The 23,661-nt window shown below is 34.3% G+C and overlaps 1 long non-coding RNA gene across 1 annotated transcript in view; it reads right to left on the bottom strand.

Moving 5' to 3' along the window:
• LOC123379666 overlaps positions 1-23,661 on the bottom strand; it is a 393,177-nt gene that overhangs the window by 287,259 nt on the left and 82,257 nt on the right. Inside the window, exon 3 of the long non-coding RNA XR_006584424.1 lies at positions 21,789-21,847. This is a non-coding gene — a long non-coding RNA (uncharacterized LOC123379666). The remainder of the gene's footprint in view (positions 1-21,788; positions 21,848-23,661) is intronic.

The raw sequence follows: 23,661 nt of genomic DNA on the forward strand, positions 1-23,661 counted from the left end.
GTAAACAGGTAAATAGGGCTTTGGTCTGCAGTGGGGCGAAGTTGCCCAGAGTGGAGCTAAATAGCCTTGTTGACCATGAGGGAGCATGCCCTGTCTTTCTTGTCCCCTAGGCCAGTTTAGGTAAACAGAGATAGGGCCTCATGTCTGCTGTAAACAACCATCGGACTGGTCCAGGATTTTGTTTTGTATTGACCCAAACCCCTAACACCACATATCTTCAAAATCTCCTTTCCTCCAAGCCCATGCGTTAACGTTCACAGTTTCATTGTCTCTTTGTGCACATCCATCATGCTTATAAGCCTTCTGATCTTAATAAAAATGGAGAAAGGGCCCTTATTTGGGGCTTTTGTCTCCTCCAGAACATTAGCCTCTCTCACTTTCCAATCCTGTGTCCCGCTCTCTTACTGGACAAGAGAGAACTTCAGACTGAGTCTACAACACCTATTCCAAAGAAGATGATTCCCTAAGGTCCTGGGCATTAGGACTTCAACATATGAATTTTGAGAGGGGCATAATTCAACCTATAACACATGGTCACAATGATGTAATGTCCAATTCAAAAAAACCCTGGTGTTAAGAGAGATTTTATATTAATGTAACATTAACCTTAATTTTTCACGAAAAATAAATTGATTAGACTATCTTTTAAAACTTCTCCAAAGATGCATTTTAAAATAAGCAAAAGCATAATCATCAGACTTCTAATTATGCATCATTATCTATATAGTTTAAATGTTCTTGTCTTGCATTTTACAAATAGCTACACTGAATTGACCTTTGATTAAAATGATATATGGAAAGAATTAAAAATGCAAATAACTCACATATGAAATTAAGTCGAGATATTTGATTTACACAGTCAACTAAAGAGCCCTTATACCTCTAACAATTTTATCCCATGAATAAATACCTAATAATATTCTAAATTTGATTTTAGCATAGGAGTATAGAAAACTTATTTTCCTTTTATATCCCATTTCTTCTTATATTTGTTTGCAATGAAAATTCTTACTCAATGCTTTTAGTGTTTACTTTAAATTATACTTCAAAGAATTGCAACCTATTCATAGTCATAGATATACCATAGTGTTTCATATAGTGAAAATCACTTCCTTCAGCAGACACAATTTCCCACTTCACTTCCTCATCATTTATCTACTCAAAAACAAAAAGACCATCTACCACATGTCACACATAAATCTCATGTTACCATTTGTATAACATTATAAATGCATGACTAGAAATAATTTAATTAACTTATGAATACAAACAAAAAGGCTGTCTTTAGTCAAATCAATGTTAAAACAAATACATTTTTTTTAAATCTATGATCTGCAAATATAACCACTTACTTTCTCAAGGTATTCTCATACTCATGTGTGTCAAACAACTAATATGTATCCATAGTCCTCATTTTCAACATTAATGAAAATTCCATATTTTCTTATTATAAAAATTTGTATTGGTCTGCCAGAATTTCTTTTAGGACTATTTTCCATCTTCTGTATACATCAGTACCTCATTTTCTTTTCCTGTGAAAAGTATGTCAAGTATTCTACTTACTTCAATTATCATGGAGCAAAAGAGATTAACAGAATAAAACTATGTGATGGCCAAATATAAATATAAGCTAGTAACAAACAGCTGAATTAATCTAAAGAAGTGAAAGACCTACAACAGGTTGCCCACTCTTATCCAATTGCCTTTCTTTGCAGTACACCCCACTTCCCACCCCCTCAACACATTCTGTCTTTGGTTGCTTAGGAGACTGTCCCCAGTGTTACTAGCCTTAGGATTTTGTGGAAAACCACTTGTTATAGGCTGAATTGTTACTCCCCAAAATTTATTTGTTGAAGTCCTAAACCTCAGTATCTTAGAATGTGACTGTTCTGAGAGAGAGGATATTTAAAAAGATAATTACTGTAAAATCGAGTCACATGAGTGGAGCCCTACTCCAAAATGACTAATGCTCTTAAAATAAATCATTAAGATACAGGCAATACACTGGCCTAATGATGACTACATAGGGACAGAGAGAAGGCAGCCATATTCAAGCAAAGGAGAGAGGCTTTGGAAGAAACCAGAACTACTGAAAAGTGGACCTTGGATTTTTAGCCTCCAGAACTGTGAGAACATAAATTTCTGTTGTTTAAATAACATAGTCTGTGGAATTTTGTTATGGCAGCCTTAGAAAACTAATACACCAATTTATTTGTTAATAATAGTTATAATTATAGTAATAATTATTATTAGCAGAAGCAGCTCTTGGATTCCTGGTAATTTGCATGGCTGGGAAAGACAATAAAACCATCTTCTGTTTTTCTGAAAGTACATGCTTACTGTTAAATTTAATTGAACTTTAACAGCACTGTCCCTTACCATTCTCTACAACTGGATTTATGTAACAGTTACTTTTCTGCAGACTTCAGCTCCTTCAGAGGAACTCAGAATTTAACTGATAAAGAGAGTGGATGGATGATTTCCTGTGTCACAGATCATGTGACACATGCACATATATGGCTAAGGGAAAAAATTTAGTCCCCTTCAGAGTTGTTCATTAATGATACTAAGTTTTCATTTATTCAATGGAAACTGATGTTTAGAGAAACTGCATAATTTACCAGAGCCAGAGATTTAGAATCCTAAACTTAGGTCTACAGATTCCAAAGCCAGTTTTCATTATGATGCTCTAATTCACACTGACTAACGCTCATACATGACCATTTGTGTTTTTAGGTCATCACTACCTCCACAATGGGAGCCAGGATAACTCCCACTTTGTAAGTTTTCAGAAGAAATCCTCAGTAAATATTTGCTGTTTCTTTTGGGGCTCTGTATGTTGTTCTATTTACTTACTTCTCAGTTCTAAACATCTAACAAAGATATCAACACAAGGTAAAACTGTATTAAAACAAATGTCTGAAAACAGTCTACATCAAGCCTAATCTTTACAAAGGATTAGGAATAACAATGTATCTAGAAGAGAACCAAAATGTTGAAAGAATTCCAATTCACATCAAACAGAGACTGGCACATGAAAAAGTAAGACCAAAATATGTTGCTTTTTTACTTTGGGAGCACTGTTGGTATCAAAAGAAATCATTAATCTCAGATGAACATTATTCATTTGAGGTCATTAAAGGTCAGTGCTAGAACAATATTCAGAATCGGGAGAAACAAAAGTACCTGGGTTAAGTGAGGCATTTTCTAATTAGTGAATACAAAGTTCCTTAGAATACACTGTGCTATACAAAGACCATACAAAAATGAAAACATCTGGTTTGTAAGAGTTCACCCTCCTACAATGTAGAACTACTTTATAGATCTGATTGCTTCCTCCCTTAATAATATGTCTGGATTGGAATGCTGCTTTATTTATTGGCTCTGTACTACTTAATGGTATTTTGGTTAAGCTAGTATTTTATAAAAAATGGTACAATATTTATGCAAGCATTCAATCTATGTTTAAATCTATGAAATAAAAAGACTTCTTGTAAATCCTTGATTTGATTTATGGGGCACTTCATCAAGTAAAACTCTTTTTATAAATAGGGGTGATGGTGGGGGATAACTTGGGTGGGTGGTAACAATGGAATGAGAACACCATTCTTGATTTTTGTTTTTCTACTCATCTAATTTAGTGTAGGCTTTCACAGCTGGACTCCCCACTCTATAAAATAAAGTGGAAGGGAGTGAAGTTGTCTAGCTATAAACTAGACAGAGAGGGAGAATAATTTCCCATGACCCAATACCAGCACAGCTTTTCATAGCAGCAGTGTACAACTACTAACTACTAACAAGTATATAGGATTTTATAATTTAGATATTACTTCAAAATATTACCAATTTCACTTCCACAAATATATAATAATTGCATGTATACTATAATTTGCATAATTATTCTTACATTGCAAATACAAAAGTATGATTTACTAAAAATATGTTACCTATACAAGGTTACCTGGTAAGTGGCAGAACCTGGGAAAGAAAGAACTGACTTCACCATTCTGGTCAACAGGCATGGATAGGACGAGGGCTTGTTTGTGAGATATCAAATCTACTTTTTCTGGTTGATTACTGACACCTGGACAACAGCTAAGAGGGCATCCTTTCTTCATTACAAAATTGGATGAAATGGAAATAAGAGAGAACACCAGAACATTCGTCTCTTATAAACAGAAAACTACATTTTTCATTTCCATTTCTTATCATAACTTGTTTTTCCAGACCTAAACGGTATAATGGTTCGAGTAAAAATGTAAAGAAAAATACAATCCAATATGAAAAAATCAAATTCTTAAATAGAAAAAAATTCTCTTATCAAGCTCAAATTAATATTTGAAATTATTTTGTCATATTTTGTACAACTAAAATGGTAAAAGTGAAGTGGATTTGATCATGGGACAAATGTAGATTTCTAAGAATGATAGAATTTGTCCTTTTTTCTTTAGCAGGTTTCTTGGTTATATTGAATTAGTTCACTGGTTACAAAATTCTCCTTCTAGACTTTGTCTTTATGTGAAATGCAGAATGCTTGTAGGCATATCATAGGTAATACAGGTTATCAACTTTAATGACCTCACAATAATCACCACCATGATTCTTAATATGACTGTGGTGAGCCTGCATTGACTTTGCTAGACATTTATATAGGCTCAAAGTTTGTGGGGATACTATACTCTGAAACAAAAACAACGTATTTCCATTTTAAATACTTAACTTTCACCAATTGTGTACACACACAGAAAATGGAATGCTTTCCCAATGAGAAGTTGGCTTCTTTGGAAATTCTCAACATTTGTATGCCATATGCTTTCAAATAATAAAATATTCAATATTTAATAAAATAATCCCAAACTGAAACTCATCCATTGCAGCTGGAGTTGTTTCCTTATTTAGAATGGTTTACTAAATTTGAGTTGAGGGGAAGATAATTTAGGAAGAAGCCAAGTTTCTCCCAGTCAGACCACTTTTCTCATGCATGTTGAAGGTAATTTTATAGCACTCTATTAATGGAAAGATCTAAGCAAGATTAAGAGGCCTCTCCAGGTCCCTCCCACAGCCCAGCATGCACTGAAGTACTTTAAAGGAACTGTTTGCACTGGAATTCTCCCATGCATTAGCACTTAAATCTTTAAAATATCTTTGAAGCCCATCTGCTACAGAGCTTCATTTTTAATAAAAATGGAAAGGGGCAGTCATAACTATCTCTGATACACTAGGTGTTTTTTTTTTTCCTACAATTTTACTTTGTTGTACCTCAGAGGAGATCTTTAGATCAGTATTAGTTTCACTCACATGATACGAATTCATTGTAACCAATTTGTAATAATACAAATCATAGAAAAAGGAACTATATCATACTGTAAACAGGCCCTTTTCATTTTTTAGAGTTTATTCTAGGATATAGAATATATTACTATATTGCTCATTCACAAACTGATATAAAAATCTTTGCATATGGTGTCCAATAATATTTTTATATCCTAATGTACTGAGTACATTGTATTTTTGAAAGAGACTTTTAATAATGCAAAATACAGAAAAGAATACAATATTATGAATCATTCGATTCATATGAATCAGTTCCCCATATAGGTTTTTAGATATAAAGATTTTTTTGAAAAATAGTAACATTATTATTATTTGATTCCTTAGTTTGATTACAATCAGGGACTATATAGTAATTTTCCGTAGAATTTAGGAACTGGTAAATTAGAAAATGGCTTGATAAGATTTATATTAATCTGAAATATGTCTTTTTAAAAAAATTGATGTTTATCACTGGATAAATTTAAGGTTGTAAGTCTGGTTCTTTTATATATATATATATATATATATATATATATATATATATATAGTCATAATACAATATGAGTATTATTGTCTATATTTACTACACTGTGTATTAGATCTCTATGGCTTATTTATTACTTGTTATAAACTTGTACACTTAAACATCATCACTCCTATCATCTCCCACTCAATCCTCTAATAAATACCATTTTCTTCCTTGTTTTTTATAGGTTCGACTTTCTAGATTCCACATAGAAATGATAGAAAATTTTAAATTTTAGTCACAAGATTGCAACCAAAATTTGTCTTCTTGGTTCTCTTACCTAAATTGGGGTGTTTTTGCTTCCCAAACAAAAAAAGAACAGCTTCTCACTTTGGAGGCAGTATATGCAATGCATAATGCCTGGTCTTTGAAGCTAAACCATTCACCCTATTATAAGGCTTGGCTAAGTTAATACTACTTTCTCTGAAGCTTAGTTGTAACCTTAGCAAAATGAGAATAAAAAGGGATTCAGGCCATGTGGCCACTGAGAACTTGAAACATGTTAATACATGTAGAGAGAGAGTATGGCACATAAATATTCCTCAATCCATGTTCTTTATAATACCATTGTAGTGTTTTATTTTCCACATTTTTCCCCTACAGCTGGTTGACTCCAACTACTCCAGTACATTTACTTAGACAGAGATTAGAGACAGTGGCATCTCAGAATCAGTCCACTGGGTGCGTGCAAACTTCTTAAAGAGTCATAAACTTGTTTGAGTTCAGCCTTCTGAAGTCACTCTACTTTCCTTTCATTTTCATCAGCATCAAGAAGTGGGATAGAGGAGGAAAAGCACAGGGTTGCCTTTCACAAATGGGAGAGGATTTCAGAATCTCCTTTGCAGAGACTGCGTAGATTGTGGCGTAATTTCAGTTCATTACCAAAAATGGAAATGAATATGTTCCTAAAATTTATTGTGAGGAATAAATAAAATAGTGTATAATTCAGTAGACATTTAACAAATAATCCTGTGTCTGTCTGTCTGTCTGTCTGTGTATATGTTTGAAGACTGGATTAAGGAGTTTTACTTCAAGAAAGGTTAAAGGAGCATGTATGTGGTAGACAAACATGCCAGCTGAAGCAACTAAAAATAAGCAGATAAAATGCAGAAAGCATTGCTGCTGAAGACAATAAAGGTTACAGAGTCAAGATCCTAAAGAGAGGAGAACTGAAAGAACTGAGCTAAGTTTCCATAGCTGCATTTTTCTCTGGGGAATTGCCAAATCTGAGGGCAAGAAATAAATCTGAGAATATGTACTTTGCTTGGGCAAATGGCCACTGCCGGGAGACAGAAAAAACAGCAGTTTATGATGATCTTTGGAGGCTGAACGTACAAAATTGGCCAAGATGCCAGCAGCATTGTGGGCAGAAAACTGAGCTTGACACACTGGCAGATTTCTTCCAATACATTTGTCCAAGTGTAAAACTGGAGAGACTAAAGACAAAGCAACTAATCAGAAAAAAATAAAATAAATAAATAAAATCTATAACAACAAAAAACAAAACAAAAACAAAAACAACCACTTTCCATTCTAAAGAAATTCAGATTAGAATTTAGAAACGGCCAGGTAAGAAATTCCAGTGAGTATACAAGGTTCTCAGTTGAAAGTCCTGAATGACTATGACCTGGGAGTGCACATTAACTGAAGATAGATTGAGTCTCAGCAAAACCAAAATCATAACCTAGCTATATCTCAGCTGCATCTTTGGATGGATTTAGTGAAGAGTCTCATTCTATATAATAAAAGAATAGAAACTCCCTAGAGAACAATGACATCATCTCCATTCTCAATGGTTTTTATATACAATATCCAATATTTAATTTAAAAAATTACTAGAAAAGCAGAGACAAGGTCATAGAAATAGTGTGTGTGTGTGTGTGTGTGTGTGTGTGTGTGTGTAGAGAGAGAGAGAGAAAGAGAGAGAGAGAGGGAGAGAAACTAGGAAAAAATATAGAAATTTCACAAGAGAATAGCATCAGAAAAAATGGGAATTCTAGACTAGGAAGTACAATAAATTAAATTAAGAACTTAGCAGATTGGGCAGAGTAAAACACAAGATCAGTAAACTGGAAGATACAGCAATAGTGAATATACAAACTGACGTAAAAAGGATAAAAAATGAATTTTAAAAAAGAGTAAGTTTAAACCATTAACAGTATAAGTGACAGGTGAGACATTCTCCAATACTCTAACCAGTGAATAACTGGAATCCACTTGTGAATGGGAATGAAAGAATATTAAGAGAAACAATGCCCTGGAGTTTCAAAAACCAATTAAAGACAATAAAAACAGTTTGCAGAGCTCTATAAAATTCTAAAGTATAAATACAAAAGAAAACAACACCTAGACATATAATAGCAAAACTGTTTAAAACTGGGGGGGGGGGGGGGAACATATTAGAAGCAGCCACAGAATGGAAAAGGGCATATTACCTTCAAAGAAGCAACAATATGATTAACAGGTAACTTAACAAGAAAACATAATGGAATGAGTTCTGCAAATGTTTCAAGGAAATAATTACCAACGAAGATTTGTATACCCAACAAAAACACCCTTCAAGATAAAGGCAAAACAAAAACTGAGAAAAGGTGCCACTGTTGACTTGCACTAAAAATGAAAATGAAAGGTCATTCTTTAGGTCGAAGGAAAATAACATATTATCTGTGGAATTCATGATGTATGCAGAATGTTACCTTGCTTTCTATGTTGCCTGATATTAATAATTCTTTTTTGCTTCTATTAGTTATTCTTTGAGTGACAAAAATTTTTCCATCTCTTCAAATACAATATTTTGTGTATTTTTAATTTGTGTATTTGTGTCTCTTATAAGTAACATGTAAGTTGATTTGACCTTTGGTTGTGTTTGTTATTGATTATCCCCCCCTTACCTGCAACATACATTCTAGGAGTCCTTCTCATTGCAAGTACTATTTGCACTCCTCACATTTTTGACCATTAATAATATAGCTAATTAGGACTGTTTCTTCTTTTTTTCTTTGTATTTACTTTTTTTTTATTTCAGGGATAGGAGATGTGCATGTGGTGATATTTACATAATTTCTCCTGATGACCATCATCCTTTAATATTTAACATACCTATTTAAACCTAGTTTTATCACTATTTAGAGTTTCTCATATCACTAGATATATTTATCACAGAAACAGCTTTCAATTTCCTTCCTCTTCTTGTCCCAATAGTTCCATGCTGATATTATCTTGTATTTCAATTTTATATTGTTTCAGTGTTTTAATATTAAGTTGCAAAAAGTGTTTGGCTTTAACTATAAGTTTCATTTGCACACCAAATAAGTTTTATTTAGTCTCTTTGCACACCATTATTTATCTCCATCTTATGCTAAGATTCTTTTTTGTTTTCAGTCTCATTATAATCTATAACATTTGTTTTAGGAATTCATGCTTATATGTTTCCTTTGTGTTGGAAAACACACTTGAGTGTGTCTGGGAATGCTAGTTCTACTTATAGAATTATGTCTATAGCGATTTGGGGACAAAGCATAAAGTGCCACTAGGTTGGGAGGAATGATATCTTGATTTCTGAAGGAATCTCCTACTTTTTAAAAAAATGTTTTTTATTTATCTTGAGAGGTGGGGGGAGGAGAAGAAAGAGAGAGAGAGAGCAAGAATCTAGAGCAGGCTCCTCATTGTCAGTGCAGAGCCCAATGAGGAGCTGGAACCCACATCCACGTGAGATCATGACCTGAGCCTAAATCAAGATGTTTAACTGACTAAATCACCCAGGTGCCCCAGGAATCTCCTACTCTTAAAGAAATATCAATATCTTTGGGGAGAGAGAGGGTACATCTTTTCATTGCTAGCTCAAAATGCCTATACATTCAAGTTCAGTCTGAGATAAACTTCTTGCTGACGGCTGTTGCAGACCAGCTGTGTAGTAAAGAGAGCAGATTCGTATCAAATCTGGATGTACTTCGCCTAAAAGCACCAGCTTCCTCCTGCTCCTTCTATCTGAAATGACTCCTTCCTCTGCGTCAGCATGTGTTTTTATCTCTGCATCTAATTTGCTTTTTGTCCTTTATTAATTCCTAAAATCAGTGGTCTATAGAACCTATTCATTATTGTTGCACACATAATTATGAAACTACTCTGTAAAATCCATATTTTATATGCCACCTCTAGATTTCTAGGGTTTAAACAGTCAGCCATTTGGCACAATCTCTTAATTTATTGAGTTTTAGTCATTGATAAAGAATAAAAACATACAATATTTCAATGAGATAATGATGTAGCAAATGACCATGTTAGTCAATTGCTAACTGATGTATTCTTATTTTACATTTGCACCTGGGGAAAGATTCAAGTTATATTCTGATAGGTAGCTTTTTATCTTGTTTTAGAACTGAGATATTATGTATGTAATCTCAAAGCATAAAAGATAAATCAATTAAATTAGTATTAGAACAATATGCTATTACAAGATTTGTCAGGAAAAAATAGTATCTAGCAGGACACAAAACTGCATTCACATTTTCCTACTTGACAGAAAACATGATTTCAGACTAAATAAAATGGTATTGTAGGCCTTCCTTCAGTCCACATTATTATCATTTTTTTTTATCTTCTATGACCTCTCAAAATACTATCCCCATTAGGGTTTTTAATTTATAAAATATTTCTTGCATATATATCCTTATACTCTGAAATTTTCAGAGTATCTATACCAGACCCTACCATAATTTTGATATTGCCTCGTAGCCCAGTCAATACTGGTTATATTGAATAAATATCAAGTACATAAAGTTAGACCTAAAGAGATTTTCACCCAAATAGGTAAATTTTTCTTTCCTGTTAGGTAGGTAGTTCAGCATATTTGATTTCTTAGACCTTATTTTTAGTTTTCAGCCACAAGACATCAATTTTTTCTTCTCCCTACTCTCGTTTTCTCTGCTTATTCCAATTGTAATATTCCCTTAACTCTCTGATTGAGACCCCTGTGATTTTCTCACATCCTCTCATTTGGCACACCTCCTCTGAAAGACATTTAGCTGTAGTCTCAAGAGGAGCCTCCACCCCCAAGCCAACACCCTTCAATATTTGTAAGAGCCCCATGTTGAATTTGTAGATTCCTAGGAGCTGCTTCACCTAGACTGAGTCACAAGGAGTCAAAGGGATAATGCAGCCAGGCTAAAGTAAAATAAATTAAACCTTTACAGATATGAGTGAACCCGTAATAGATTTAATGTGTTAATGTCGATCCACATTTCCTAAGATGTACAGATACTGTCCTAGGAAAACATAAATTTTGAGAGAGTTTAAGATTTTTTTTACTAGGTAGGATGGACTTGAATTTCTTAGGTGTTTTCTCTCTATATAAAACTTTCATCTATTTCAACTAAGAGTTGGTAGAGCAAGGCAGATATGTGGGAAATATGAGTGGTTAACGGGTATTAGGAAGAAGTTGGAAGCAGAAAACAAAAGAGCTAAGCAGGTGGCCAAGGCTCCAAGAGATAATATGGCAGAAAAAAAAGACCCTATTTATGCATAGCTGCTGTGTAGAATGTAACAGTAATTCACCTGTGAATTGATGATGAAGGTCTCTAGCTCTGAAGTCAGAAAGACCTGGGTTAAAAATCCCAGCCACCCCCCCAATTTAAGAACTGTATCCTTGAAAAGCTTTTGTTTTCTAATCTGTAAAATGAGAGTAGTAATAAAATTGTTTAGAGAGTATTATGAGGACTAAATTTGAAAACTCAGTTAAATAATGTTACTTCTTATTAGCTATTATCATTATAACTAATATAAGGCAGACAAGATAAGAATAAAATGTGAACAAGTAAGCTTAGGTAGTGACAGATTTGGGTGACAGATGATTCAAACTGGGAATAAAAACAAGAAAATTAGTAAACAAACTCAGAGTAGAAGCCCGTGCTACTATATTTCAGACTTCTAGAGGGCATCATTAACATCAGAGTTTATAGTTATGGCCCCTTCTGGATTAATACAGTGAACAATTTGCATAGTTGTACTTAGTGGCCCTCGTAAAAGATGCTAATATTAATATAAGTTATACATTTTATAACTTAAAAAAATAAAGGCACTTACACAAAATATTTACTTGGTCATCCACTTGCATGTTCAGTATGAACTAAGACTAAAAGTGCCTTGGTTAATCTCAAATACAGTAAAACCTTGCTTTGCAAGCATAATTGATTCCAGAAACATGCTTGTAATCCAAAGCACTTGTATATCAGGGTGCCTGGGTGACTCAGTCAGTTCGGCGTCCGACTTGAGCTCAGGTCATGATCTCATGGTTCGTGGGTTCGAGCACTATGTCAGGCTCTGTGCTGACAACTCAGAGCCTGGAGCCTGCTTCAGGTTCTATGTCTCCCTCTCTCTCTCTGCCCCCTCCCTGTTTGCACTGTCTCTCTCTCTCTTTCTCTCTCAAAGATAAACATTTTTAAAAAAAGCAATCACATATCAAAGCAAATTTCAAGAACCATTGGCTCAGTTGTGATCATGTGACATTTGGCATCAGGTACTCCTCGTATTGCAAGACATCACTCATTTATCAAGTTAAAATTGATTAGAAATGTTTGCTTGTCTTGCAGAACACTCGCAGAACAAGTTACTTGAGATCTAAGGTTTTACTGTATATTGAAAATGCATTATTTCATAATGAGAAATATGGTCTCTGGAAATTCACCACACATGGAAAGAAACTTTAATTGTCCCAAAAGAAGAAAGAAACTCCTAAATATGAGAGAGAGGACTTTCTCAGAGCGGTCTCTGTGAGTGACTGGAACAACACTTGTAAACTTGTAACAAGACAATCACGGTTGGGAAACTTGGCCATGAGAATTAATACGATGGAGCAGTAAAGTCTCAATTCTTTCCTCAAAGCTTAACTTTCTGTAGCAATAAACTGTCTTCTCTAAAACAATGATGGCTGATCACACATCTTTCACTAATTCACCACGCAAACTTCAGCCCTCTTAAGAATCCCTCTGGTGGCAAGACCAGGCTCACATGATGATCTCACACTGGACACAGGGCTGACGGGAAGTTTGGTTGTTCAGTGCAACTTCCAAATGTGAGAGGAAGCTCTCTATGAAAGGCAGCTCCTCTCTTTCTACTGTTCTTAATATAGGTGAAAGGAAACTGTGTCTCTTAGGCAACCATGATGAATGTTTGCCATAAATTAGCAAAAAGCTCAATATGTAATTTATTCCTGGTTGGAATTTTCTCCCAAGTAGGTTATGCTATATACTACACAGACATACATACAAGGAGAAGAAAGAAAAAAGTCAAGACTTATAATTACATTCACATGTTGGCTAATTGGGCCCTTCGGGGCCTTCTTCCTAATTATAAGAGGGCATACAAAGAAGAAATATCACTAAAAGCGAGTATGTATAGAATGAATATGAGTTTAAATGGGTTGTTCTGGCTATATAAAAGCTGTAAAACTTGATAGGAAAGGAATGCTATTACTTGCCAAACATCTCCTACACATTAAAAAAAAAAATCAAGCCCACAGCAGTGTCATTGACAGAATATAAGATGAGAAAAAAATTATGTTAGCTTTAAAGAGGACACGTTGAAAAAGGAAGACTCCTAATCTACATGCTAGATGTATGTTTTTTTATATCTGTTTCAGAAATGCAAGGAAATTATGGACTTATAATACCACTTGAAATAAAAAAAACACATATTTTGGTGGCAAATTCAATATACATAAGATTTTTGTAAGACTTCTGAAAAGAAAATTCCATAAAAACATGACCTAACTATAAACTCGAAAATCTTCAGAGAATGTATTCATTTGTCATACATAAACTTTGATGTTATTATCTCATAATAAAAGCAAAGGTAGATTTTGATCCCTGACACTGGAAACCTACACATTATTGCTCTGATAACTCTTAAAGTAAAATTTACAGTCGTTTCTCTTCAGTTTCTCCTGGGGATTTAAGATGGCAGAAAGGGTAGAGAAAGAGTGTACCTATGGTAACGTAAATCATGGAACTTTTTACAAGGTTGTAATTTATTTTATTTTACATCAAGTGGTACCCTTTTGACATGTCAATAAAAGTCTGAATGTTTATAGTAGATGTGTATATAATATTACATTACACCTCATAACCAAGATAAACTGGCATGAACCCTAAAGCTCAATAGGAATAAGATTGCCTTTATCTCTTAAAACTGTCATTTTAATTTTCTACACTAGACAATGCTATAGATGCAGGATGACTGAAGTTCCTAGTGGCTGTTAGACCACAATCTTGTAATGTTTTGAATTTAGTGCCTAATCAAATTGCATTGCTTTTAGTATTCTTATCTTGATTTATGTGAATTGGTATAGGGTACCCTCCTTAGTATACCCGAAGGCACAGTGTATTTTTATAGCATTCTAAATGCAAATCCTGCCCCCAGATTTATGCCATGGACAATGGAACCGCACTATTAAAGAATTTAAAATGAAACCCAGAAAAACTGAAATGACGATCTTCGAGTCAGTCTTTAGTGGCTGGTCCTCATGTTCCGTGGGCTGCCATGACAGCCAGAGTGCTTGCATGGCACAGTCCACAGCCTGCAATTCCAAAGTTGCCTTCTGTGGAGTTGGAATTAAATGCCCAGTGAATACAAAGGAGAATTTCCCCTGTGCAAAACCTAATCAAATGTAATATGTCTATATTATAACTACCATTTCTATGACTATTATAATTCAAGTTCCTAATTATGAGTTCAGTTCATAAAAAGAAAATTGGCTTTCATTTGAGCAGCATTTTGAGTCAGAAATGGAAAACACACATTTAAGTACACAGGTTTTCAATTCATTATTCTTTTTATTTCAATACCCATTATGGGCCCAATTCTATCCTCAAACACTGATATTCAACTCCCTGTGCAGTCAGGTTTATACACAAATCAGAGGCTCCACTTAAGTAGGAGAGGTAGGGAAATTATTCCTGAGAAAGGGGGAGAATTTAATGATTCAGATGGCAGATTTGAAAAAAGGATACCTCTTAGAAGCAAGACTAAATATACGAGATCAAATAATCTCAAACTATGTATGTTTGAGAAAATAATCAAATCGTTGGTTTCTATTGCTTGCCATTCAATGTTCTGGTATAGTTTTCTCCATAGAGACATAACCGCTCTATCCCCATTTATCTCAGCATTAGTTTAATTTGAGATAGTTTTACTTGGGACCATAGACTATACAAATTGGTCTGCCTCTTAACTCCATTAAATGCAGAGAAATCATTTTAGATAAACTTACAATATCTAATTTAAAAAGTAGTCAAACACCAAAAATAGTTCACCTGAAAATATCTTTCAGTATATTTTTACTTTGTTTTATTCTGTTTAAATCTCAAAACACACTTCTACACTAGAGTAAAGACAAAAATGTTATTGGTCTTGAGGCCAGGCCACAAGAGTTGATTTAACTTTTGACATTTGTAATACCTCAGAGTGGGCCTGACCTTTAAATATTCCATCTTGTGTGGCACCTGGGTGGCTCAGTTGGTTAAGTATCCCACTTCATCTCAGGTCATGATCTCACAGTTCACGGGTTTGAGCCCCACATCAGGCTCTGTGCTGATAGCTCAGAGCCTGGAGCCTGTTTCAGATTCTGTCTCCCTCTCTCTCTGCCTTTCCCCCGCTTTTGCTCGCTCTCTCTCTCTCTCTCTCTCTCTCTCTCTCTCTCTCTGTCTTTCTGTCTCTGTCTCTCTCTTTCTCAAAAATAAATATTAAAAAAACAAATAGTCCATCTTGTCAGCACGATAAATTATGAATCCCAAGTATTGAGGAACCTAGATTCTCTCTGACCCTAAACCAAAGCACTGATTTTTAAATTTTTTTTTTTTATTTTATTTTTGGGACAGAGAGAGACAGAGCATGAACGGGGGAGGGGCAGAGAGAGAGGGAGACACAGAATCGGAAACAGGCTCCAGGCTCTGAGCCATCAGCCCAGAGCCCGACGCGGGGCTCGAACTCACGGACCGCGAGATCGTGACCTGGCTGAAGTCGGACGCTCAACCGACTGCGCCACCCAGGCGCCCCAAAAGCACTGATTTTTAACGGAAGGGTAAGTGGATTTATGCACTTTGTTGAAGACAAGTTGAAAGAATCTCTAGCCACTGGGCAGCCTGCAAGACAAGTGGTATTGTTCCAGGAGAACAGGAGACTGGGAACAAGAATGAATACCAGCTTCTTTGGCTCTCAAATAAAAAACGGAATAAGAAATCCATGAAAACATTATCAGGAAATCAGAGGACGCATCATCAATAGTTCTGAATGATCATGTATAAATAGAGACGGCAAAGAGACTTCATTAAAACATAACAGGTCATCTTTAAATTTGTGAAATACGAAGTTGGAGATGTGTTGTCAAAAAGGGAATGTTTCTGCAAAGCCCACAGTTGCCAGTATGATGGTGATTCACTACATCTACAATAGGAAAGATAGCTGTGACTGAATCAGTAACTGAGCACACGTACAAAAAGGCCCATTTGGGCATTCCTATCAAAACCAAAGAAGGTTCATTAGGTTTTCCAGCTCATGAGAAATGTAAGCCTGTTCCAAAAGGAAAAATCTGTCCCTAATTCATTTATTTCTGTTTCTGTGGAGTGCATTTTCCATTGAAATGGAATATATGAAGACCTGAACTGTGTCCATTTATTAATCATCATGTTCACAATTTTCAGAACATAATAGAACCTCAATAAATATGTGTTCAATGATTTTACGTGTGAGAAGGTGTTGTTCCTGAATTTATTTGCTCTGATCAAGCATATTAAAAACAAACTCTATTTTTTAAATGATTTGTAAAAGGGATGCTTGTCAAAGGAAATTAAGTGAAATTAAACTTTTAAAGTACTCACATTTAATGTACTAAGTGCTATGCCCTATGATTTGGACTCTATACACATTTCATAGCTTGATAATTCAGGGTTCAGTGAAAGAAAAGAAAAAGGCATTTCAAGAATTTAAGGGCTTATTGGAACAATGATCAGCCTGGAAAAGGAGAAGTCAGGGACTCTGCCACTAGCATTCAAGTCATTCTTCTTTAAATCCTATCCTGAGGTCAGAAATTTGCTACTGCTATTTAGGAATCAGAAAATGTTAGGAGTCTACTTCCACTGTCACAGCTGCCCCATGGCTCGGAGGCTGGTGACTGGGGGTAGACCTCTCATAGACAAACCGAAGCACTTTTAGAAAAAGACTAAACATCATGGGATAGTTCTCAGAATAGGTCATATTAAAAATAGTTGATTAAATTCAGGATACTTATCTTGGAAAATAGAAAATTAAAAGAGGAATAGACACTTTTTGCATGCACAGCCTAAAAAAAGCCATGGGGGTACCCATTTGGTCCTACGCATACAACAACAAGGATTGGAATAAGAAGTTGATGAGTTAGCTTTGAGTCACTGAGACAGTTCCAAATTGTTAGATGTAAAAATTTAAAGTGCTAGAGGCTGAGTTAGATGATCTCATCCATGCATGCTCCTTATATTACAAGAAAAATGAAACTATTAAATGGATATACTTCCTAACTTATACAGTATTTACATACTGAATATGTAGTCATTAAACATAAAATTCACCTTGATATTAAAAAACAATTAGAAATTAACACATTCTGCACTTCAACAACTGAAATATTCTAGTGATACCAGTAATCGTGGTTTATAATCTCTACTCTGCCAGACTCTGCCTCATTCTCTAAGTATCCCCAGCACACAAATGGCCTGTAACTGATAGAACCAGGACTCAAAACCAGGTCTGTGAGGAGCCCATAGAAAACTCTCCAAAATTTATCCAAGCAACAAAATACAACTTGAATAAATTGGACATCACTACCTCAGATAACTTATCATCTTTATACATAATTCTGAATAAGATGAAGCATGCAAAAGAAGTTAAACTGGATTTTTATAAGATTGTTTTGTGATATATTTTATAAAAGACAATTTTTAAAATAATGTAATGCATTTGTCCTTAAATTCATAAACAATGGGTTTAAGTCACAGTTCTATCAACTAATTACATGATTGTACACCTGACTCAATTTTTTGGACTTAAATATCCTACACTGTAAAATAAATAAAAGATTTGGGCTACCTAACCCATTAAGAAAATTCAATGATGTAAACTATACACAACTGATAAATTATAAATGTATACATAAATCATTATAATCACAACAAGTAATTATTGACCAAATGTTAGCTACTCTGCTTGGTGATTTATAGGCAATATTTCATTTAATATTCACAGTTGTCTTAATAATACTATTAGAATATTAGAAAAATCCAATGAAGGAGAAACTCTTATTGTTTTAACGGATAAGCAAAACAAGGCCTAGAGATCCATCTATTTTGCTGAAAGTCATACAGTTACCAAGTAGTTATGGGGCTCTTAAACTCACACTCATAAATTATAGCTATATAGATTTTACTCATAATTACTTTATTGCTTATACTAATTTGTAATAGGTATGATACTTGTTACATTTTTATTTGTTATTCCCAAAACGATAGAAAAGTTTGAAGAACAAATATACACACCATTGACCTTGTCTGTTTATCCTCTGCAATTTTGAGTAGATTATAATGAAAATTCTTATGTAGTGTATGGAATTTAATCATAGACTTGGTTTATGTGGAAAGGCATTACATTTAATACCCCTGAGAGAACACCTCAACTCAGTTCTTTGGTTTCTAAGGAATCCAACCAACTGCTATTATTTAGATGAATGGTTTCTTAAATTACACATGTTTTTTTATCTGTGGAGAATTATCACATGTCCCCAACTCATGCCATAACAATTCTCTTTAAAGTCTTTGAAGAGAGTATCCAATGAATCGAAGTAGGTAAACTTCTGGTATTTATGTTTAATTCACACAATTTCCATAAAGATAAGAGTTTAAAACATTCTAGTGGTCTAATAATAAATATTCCTAAAGACCATGAGAAATTCTACATGGAGAGGTTCCAAGAGTGTCATCACAATAGAAACTGAGTTTTCAGGAAGTAATATATACAGGTATACCTTGTTTACCTTGTTTATAGGAACTAAGAATACACGAGTCATAAGGAAAAGAACATGGTGTAAATGAGATTGTAAATTACCCTTACATTACCAAACAGTAGCACTACAATCCCATAACTGTCAAATTGAAAACTATCTATTCTACTTCACTGGCTAATCTATGAGGAGTCTGAAAAAACACTTGGAAAATGTGCAATAGCCCAGAAACACCTGTCCTTCAGTGACAGTGGAAAAAAATATTTGTAATTTAAGGGCTTATGGTATCTTGTGGCGTTAAAAATTCTCTCTGGGAAAGCCCAGAGTCTGTAATTCTTAGGAAAGAAGATATAGCTTCGTTCCCACCTGTAAGTTTTTGAACCTGTAATTCAAAGTGAAATCTAAAAGTGGTAGTGTTAGTGGTACTTCACTAGAGGTACTCAAAGAGTGGGATCACTCTTTGTATCTTAAACTCAAATATATACCCCCCACACACACACACACAAAACAAAATGAAAATAATCCAAGTAATTTAATGAAACTTTCCATAAATCTAAAATACAAGCTTGAAATAATACAGAGGGTAGAAGAGAGAGGGAAAGAGAATTACTTGAAGCTAGCTAGCGTGTAGGAAAGACAGGAATAATGTCCTACATCTGAATAAATACATCATTCTAATTTTATATTAAGAGTACATCTACTTACGTTTGCCTATAATGAAATAAGGTAGTTTAATGTAAAATAAGTTGCCAATTTCAGTAAAATTCTAAAACAAACACCATGTGTAAAATTAGGAATCAGCTTCAAGTAGTTTTATCTTCAAATTTAGAGAACTCAGATAATTGCACACAAAAATTTAAATTTCAGCGGGAGAACAATATTAATGGCACCATGAATCCTCCTGAAATAATTCCTAAAGCCAAATTTAAAGGCTGATTTTTTTTTCTTTAGAATTCTATGCAGTGAATGAGTTTATGCAATAAACCCAGTTTTTAACCAGAATATGTATCCCAGGAACATACACATGCCAGATTAACACATATCTCAAACTCAGTTTTTGGGTATCTCTATAAGCTTTCTTCCATTTTTTTGAGGTATATTACAAACTTTAAGGTAACATATTTTAAGCTAAATTTTGTAAATGTTTCCTAATGCAATTGGAATTGTATCTTAAGGCCTTATGAAAATAAAAGGTTTTAAAGTGAATTACAAAATGTATCACAGTCTACTATTACATAGATCTTTTATTTAATTATCAAAAGTATACTGACTATTTCCTGATGTGTTTTTATCCTAAGCCCCATTTCATTAGTATGAGAGCTTAAAACACTATTCATTAATGAGAAATTTTTGATGATGCATATCTTCATTCTCTTATAGTATTTTATTATCATGGTAATATCAATTTAGATACTACCCAAAACTTATAATAGTCCAACATTAAGAATTGAAAGTCTTTTCATCACTTCTAATTATACACTAGGTTTTTTAATTCCAGATATAAAATGTAAAGAGGCTTCATTTTATTCACAGTGTTCTCTGGAAAAATGATATACAGTTTTGTTTCATAGAAAATGTAAATGAATGCAAATAATACATTTCCCTTTACCTCTTATGTAACCTATAGAAGCATATATTTATACTTAGCATCAGTCTTTTGTGTAAGTATAAATATTTCTTCCTCTCATATGTGAAAATGTTTCATTAGCAAGTCATTTCTTTCTGGGGAAGCTTTATCCTACAGCAATGTTAAGGGGATGGACTTGGGAGCCAGACTGACCAGATTTGACTTATGGCACATTCACTTCCTGGCTGTGTGCCATTTGGAAATCTACTCACCCTTTCCTGCATCAGTTACCCATCTGTAAAATGGAGAAAATAATAGCTGTTCCTGTTAAGGTAGTTTTGAGGGTTACTTGAATTAATATAAATACAGTTGGAACTGTGCCCATCATAAAAGAAGTATTGTACATGAGGTTATTATTGAGAATCATATTCAAAAAATATTTACTGAGAGATAACTATGTGCTAGGCACTCTTCATTGTACAGAGACTATTTTGGTTACTAAGTTTGATCTGAAATGCCATTATTAATGAATAACCAATCACTTTCCTAGGAAATGAATTATCAAGATAAATGCTCTCTAATCTCAAAAGATTTACAGTCAAGAGAGTAAAATGATGATTATATAACACTGTGAGAAGTATTCTGATAGAAATATGCACAGGGCACCCTTAAAAGCATAAAGGCGAGATACAATGCAGAACAGTTTAGGTCAGATAAGCTGAAATGTGACCATCTATGGAAGAGGTAATATGTGTACTGATTGACATAGGCTAAAGGGATATTTCTTGAAAAGTGTGAGCAACCTTAAAGCACATATGTCAAAAGCAATTTTCCCATAAGAAGTAATGAGAAAAGATTACACTGCCTCATTTCTAGGACACCAGCTACAGTTATAGGTTAATTGCTGATTCTGGTACTGATTAAAAGAGTATCAGAGGTCTCTTCTACCAGCCCCTGAGGGCAAAAATTGCAAATGCTACAAGGCCCCCTTAGGAAAGGCTGGTCAATAAAACAGCTTCTACTCTGCCCTGTGGAATAGCACACAGCAAAGGCTTTATATGACTTATTAGAAGTAGAGATTCCTATTGACCTTGATTACTAAAAGGCTGCTCTCCTGATATAATTCACAGCCAACCTGAATGGTTAAGGAAAAAAAAATAAATAAAGCAAAACCACAAAAGTGAAAAAACGAAGCAGCAATAAGCAGCCATTTATCAACGACTAACTTAAGATGAAGAATACATCACTGATGAATAATGATATATGTATGTTAAGGAGTCCAGATAGAATGCATGCATATATTTCAACAAAAATAAGTTTCTATCTCAAAAGTTCAAATAAGTTCATTGACTTCTTTTTACCTGGTCAGGAGGAATCTAGCAGCATGAATGTCAGGAGCTCTGAAGAGAAGCCAGGAAACCTATTGAAAAAAACAATGACGGAAAAACTTTAAAAAGGAAGTAAAAATAAAAGATTATAAAAGTATTAGGTATCAGGGCTTTTTAAACATTTTTGAAGAAAATATACTAACACATATTTGACATATTACTATCTTTAGTAAACTATACCTTGATACTCATTTTATCTGCTTTAAGAGGTACATAATTTTTTTTATTATATTTCAAAGGGGAAAAATAAACACCTTTGATCTCAATGGGAGAGAATGAATGATCACATAAAAACCCTCCATTTAACAGTTTAGATACTAATAAATGTAGAACCAAATGCATATTTAATTGTATGATATTTCATTTGTGGGACATCCAAATGGAATGAGTTTTACTCTTTTCATAAGGCAGGAAATGTTCCCAGAGTAAGGAGGTATAAGAAATCATGTATGTCTCTAATTTGAAGACTAAAATAATATGTGTGGCATCATCACAGCTGACATATCTTGGCATACTCATAACCTATATTTACTAATTTTAATTTTTTTATAGGAGAGTTTTAATATTCTAACCTAGGAATGCCTCACGCCCTCACTCTTCCAGTAGATATGAGATGCCTAATGATAAAGAATATGTATTTGGCTTTGTCACAGAACCTTCTCTGTTGAGCCAATCTTCATAAATACCTTGTGGATTAACTTACTTATACACACTAAGCATTTAAGGGCTTGATGATATTCAGTGTTATGGTTTCCACTATACATGGTTGATTATTTTATACAAACCTTTTTTATTCATTCATTCATTCATTCATTCATTCATTCATTCATTCACACATGGTTATTGTCTGTTCACAACTTGCCAGACACTAAAGAACTAGTAATATCATGATGGGGGGAAAGGGTACAGGAGAGGGAGAGATATGAGCTCTTCCTTTACAGAGTTTGTTTTAAGTAAGGGAGTTAGAGGTTGAGGAAACAATTTCATAGACATTAAATCAATTACAATTTTATAAGTGCTAAGAAGGCATGAAAGATTTATTAGGTTATTTTTATGAAACCAGGCCCTCACTTAATCTGGAAAGGCTCTTCTAGATTGTGATTGGGTGAAAAAACACAAAACCATGTGAGATAGAGAGCGTAAGTGAGGGAAAACGTCCCGGCACAGGCAATATCATGTATAAAACATCTGTCACAGAGATAAGTATCCGTATATCAACAATGACAGTTTCCCCTACTGTAATGTGCAATCTTCATTAGACATAGCCCTGACTGGAAAGGGGGTGTTTCTTAGGCTTCTTTTGCATCCACAGGTGATTATGGGCCTAACTCCCATCGAAGGAGTTTGATGAAAATGGTGTGTATCATTTCTTTTCCATGGTTGGCCCCTGGGTGGGAAGGAGCCCAAGTATCTGAAATATCACATGAAAGAAAGTCACCTAACTGCAAGAAACACCCCTATATTTTAAATAGTATTTTTAATTATTTTTAGTTTTTCAATGTTTATTTTTGAGAGAGAGAGTCAGAGAGAGCGTGAACAGGGGGAGGGCAGAGAGACAAGGAGACACAGAATCCGAAGCAGGCTCCAGGCTCCGAGCTGTCAGCACAGAGCCCGATTTGGGGCTTGGACTCACAAACTGAGATATCATGACCTGAGCCAAAGCCAGATGCTAAACCAACTGAGCCACCCAGGCACCCCTAAAATATTATTTTTGAAAATATAGCTGAAATACATAGTCCTTTATGATTTTCACAGATAAAGACCACCAAAACTAAACTCACAGTCCAAAGTCATAAAAAGTTTAATAAAAGTGGCACCACAAGTGCTATTCAACAGAATGAAACAG

Source organism: Felis catus, chromosome C1, assembly GCF_018350175.1.
Source record: "Felis catus isolate Fca126 chromosome C1, F.catus_Fca126_mat1.0, whole genome shotgun sequence".
Taxonomy (NCBI): domain Eukaryota; kingdom Metazoa; phylum Chordata; class Mammalia; order Carnivora; family Felidae; genus Felis; species Felis catus.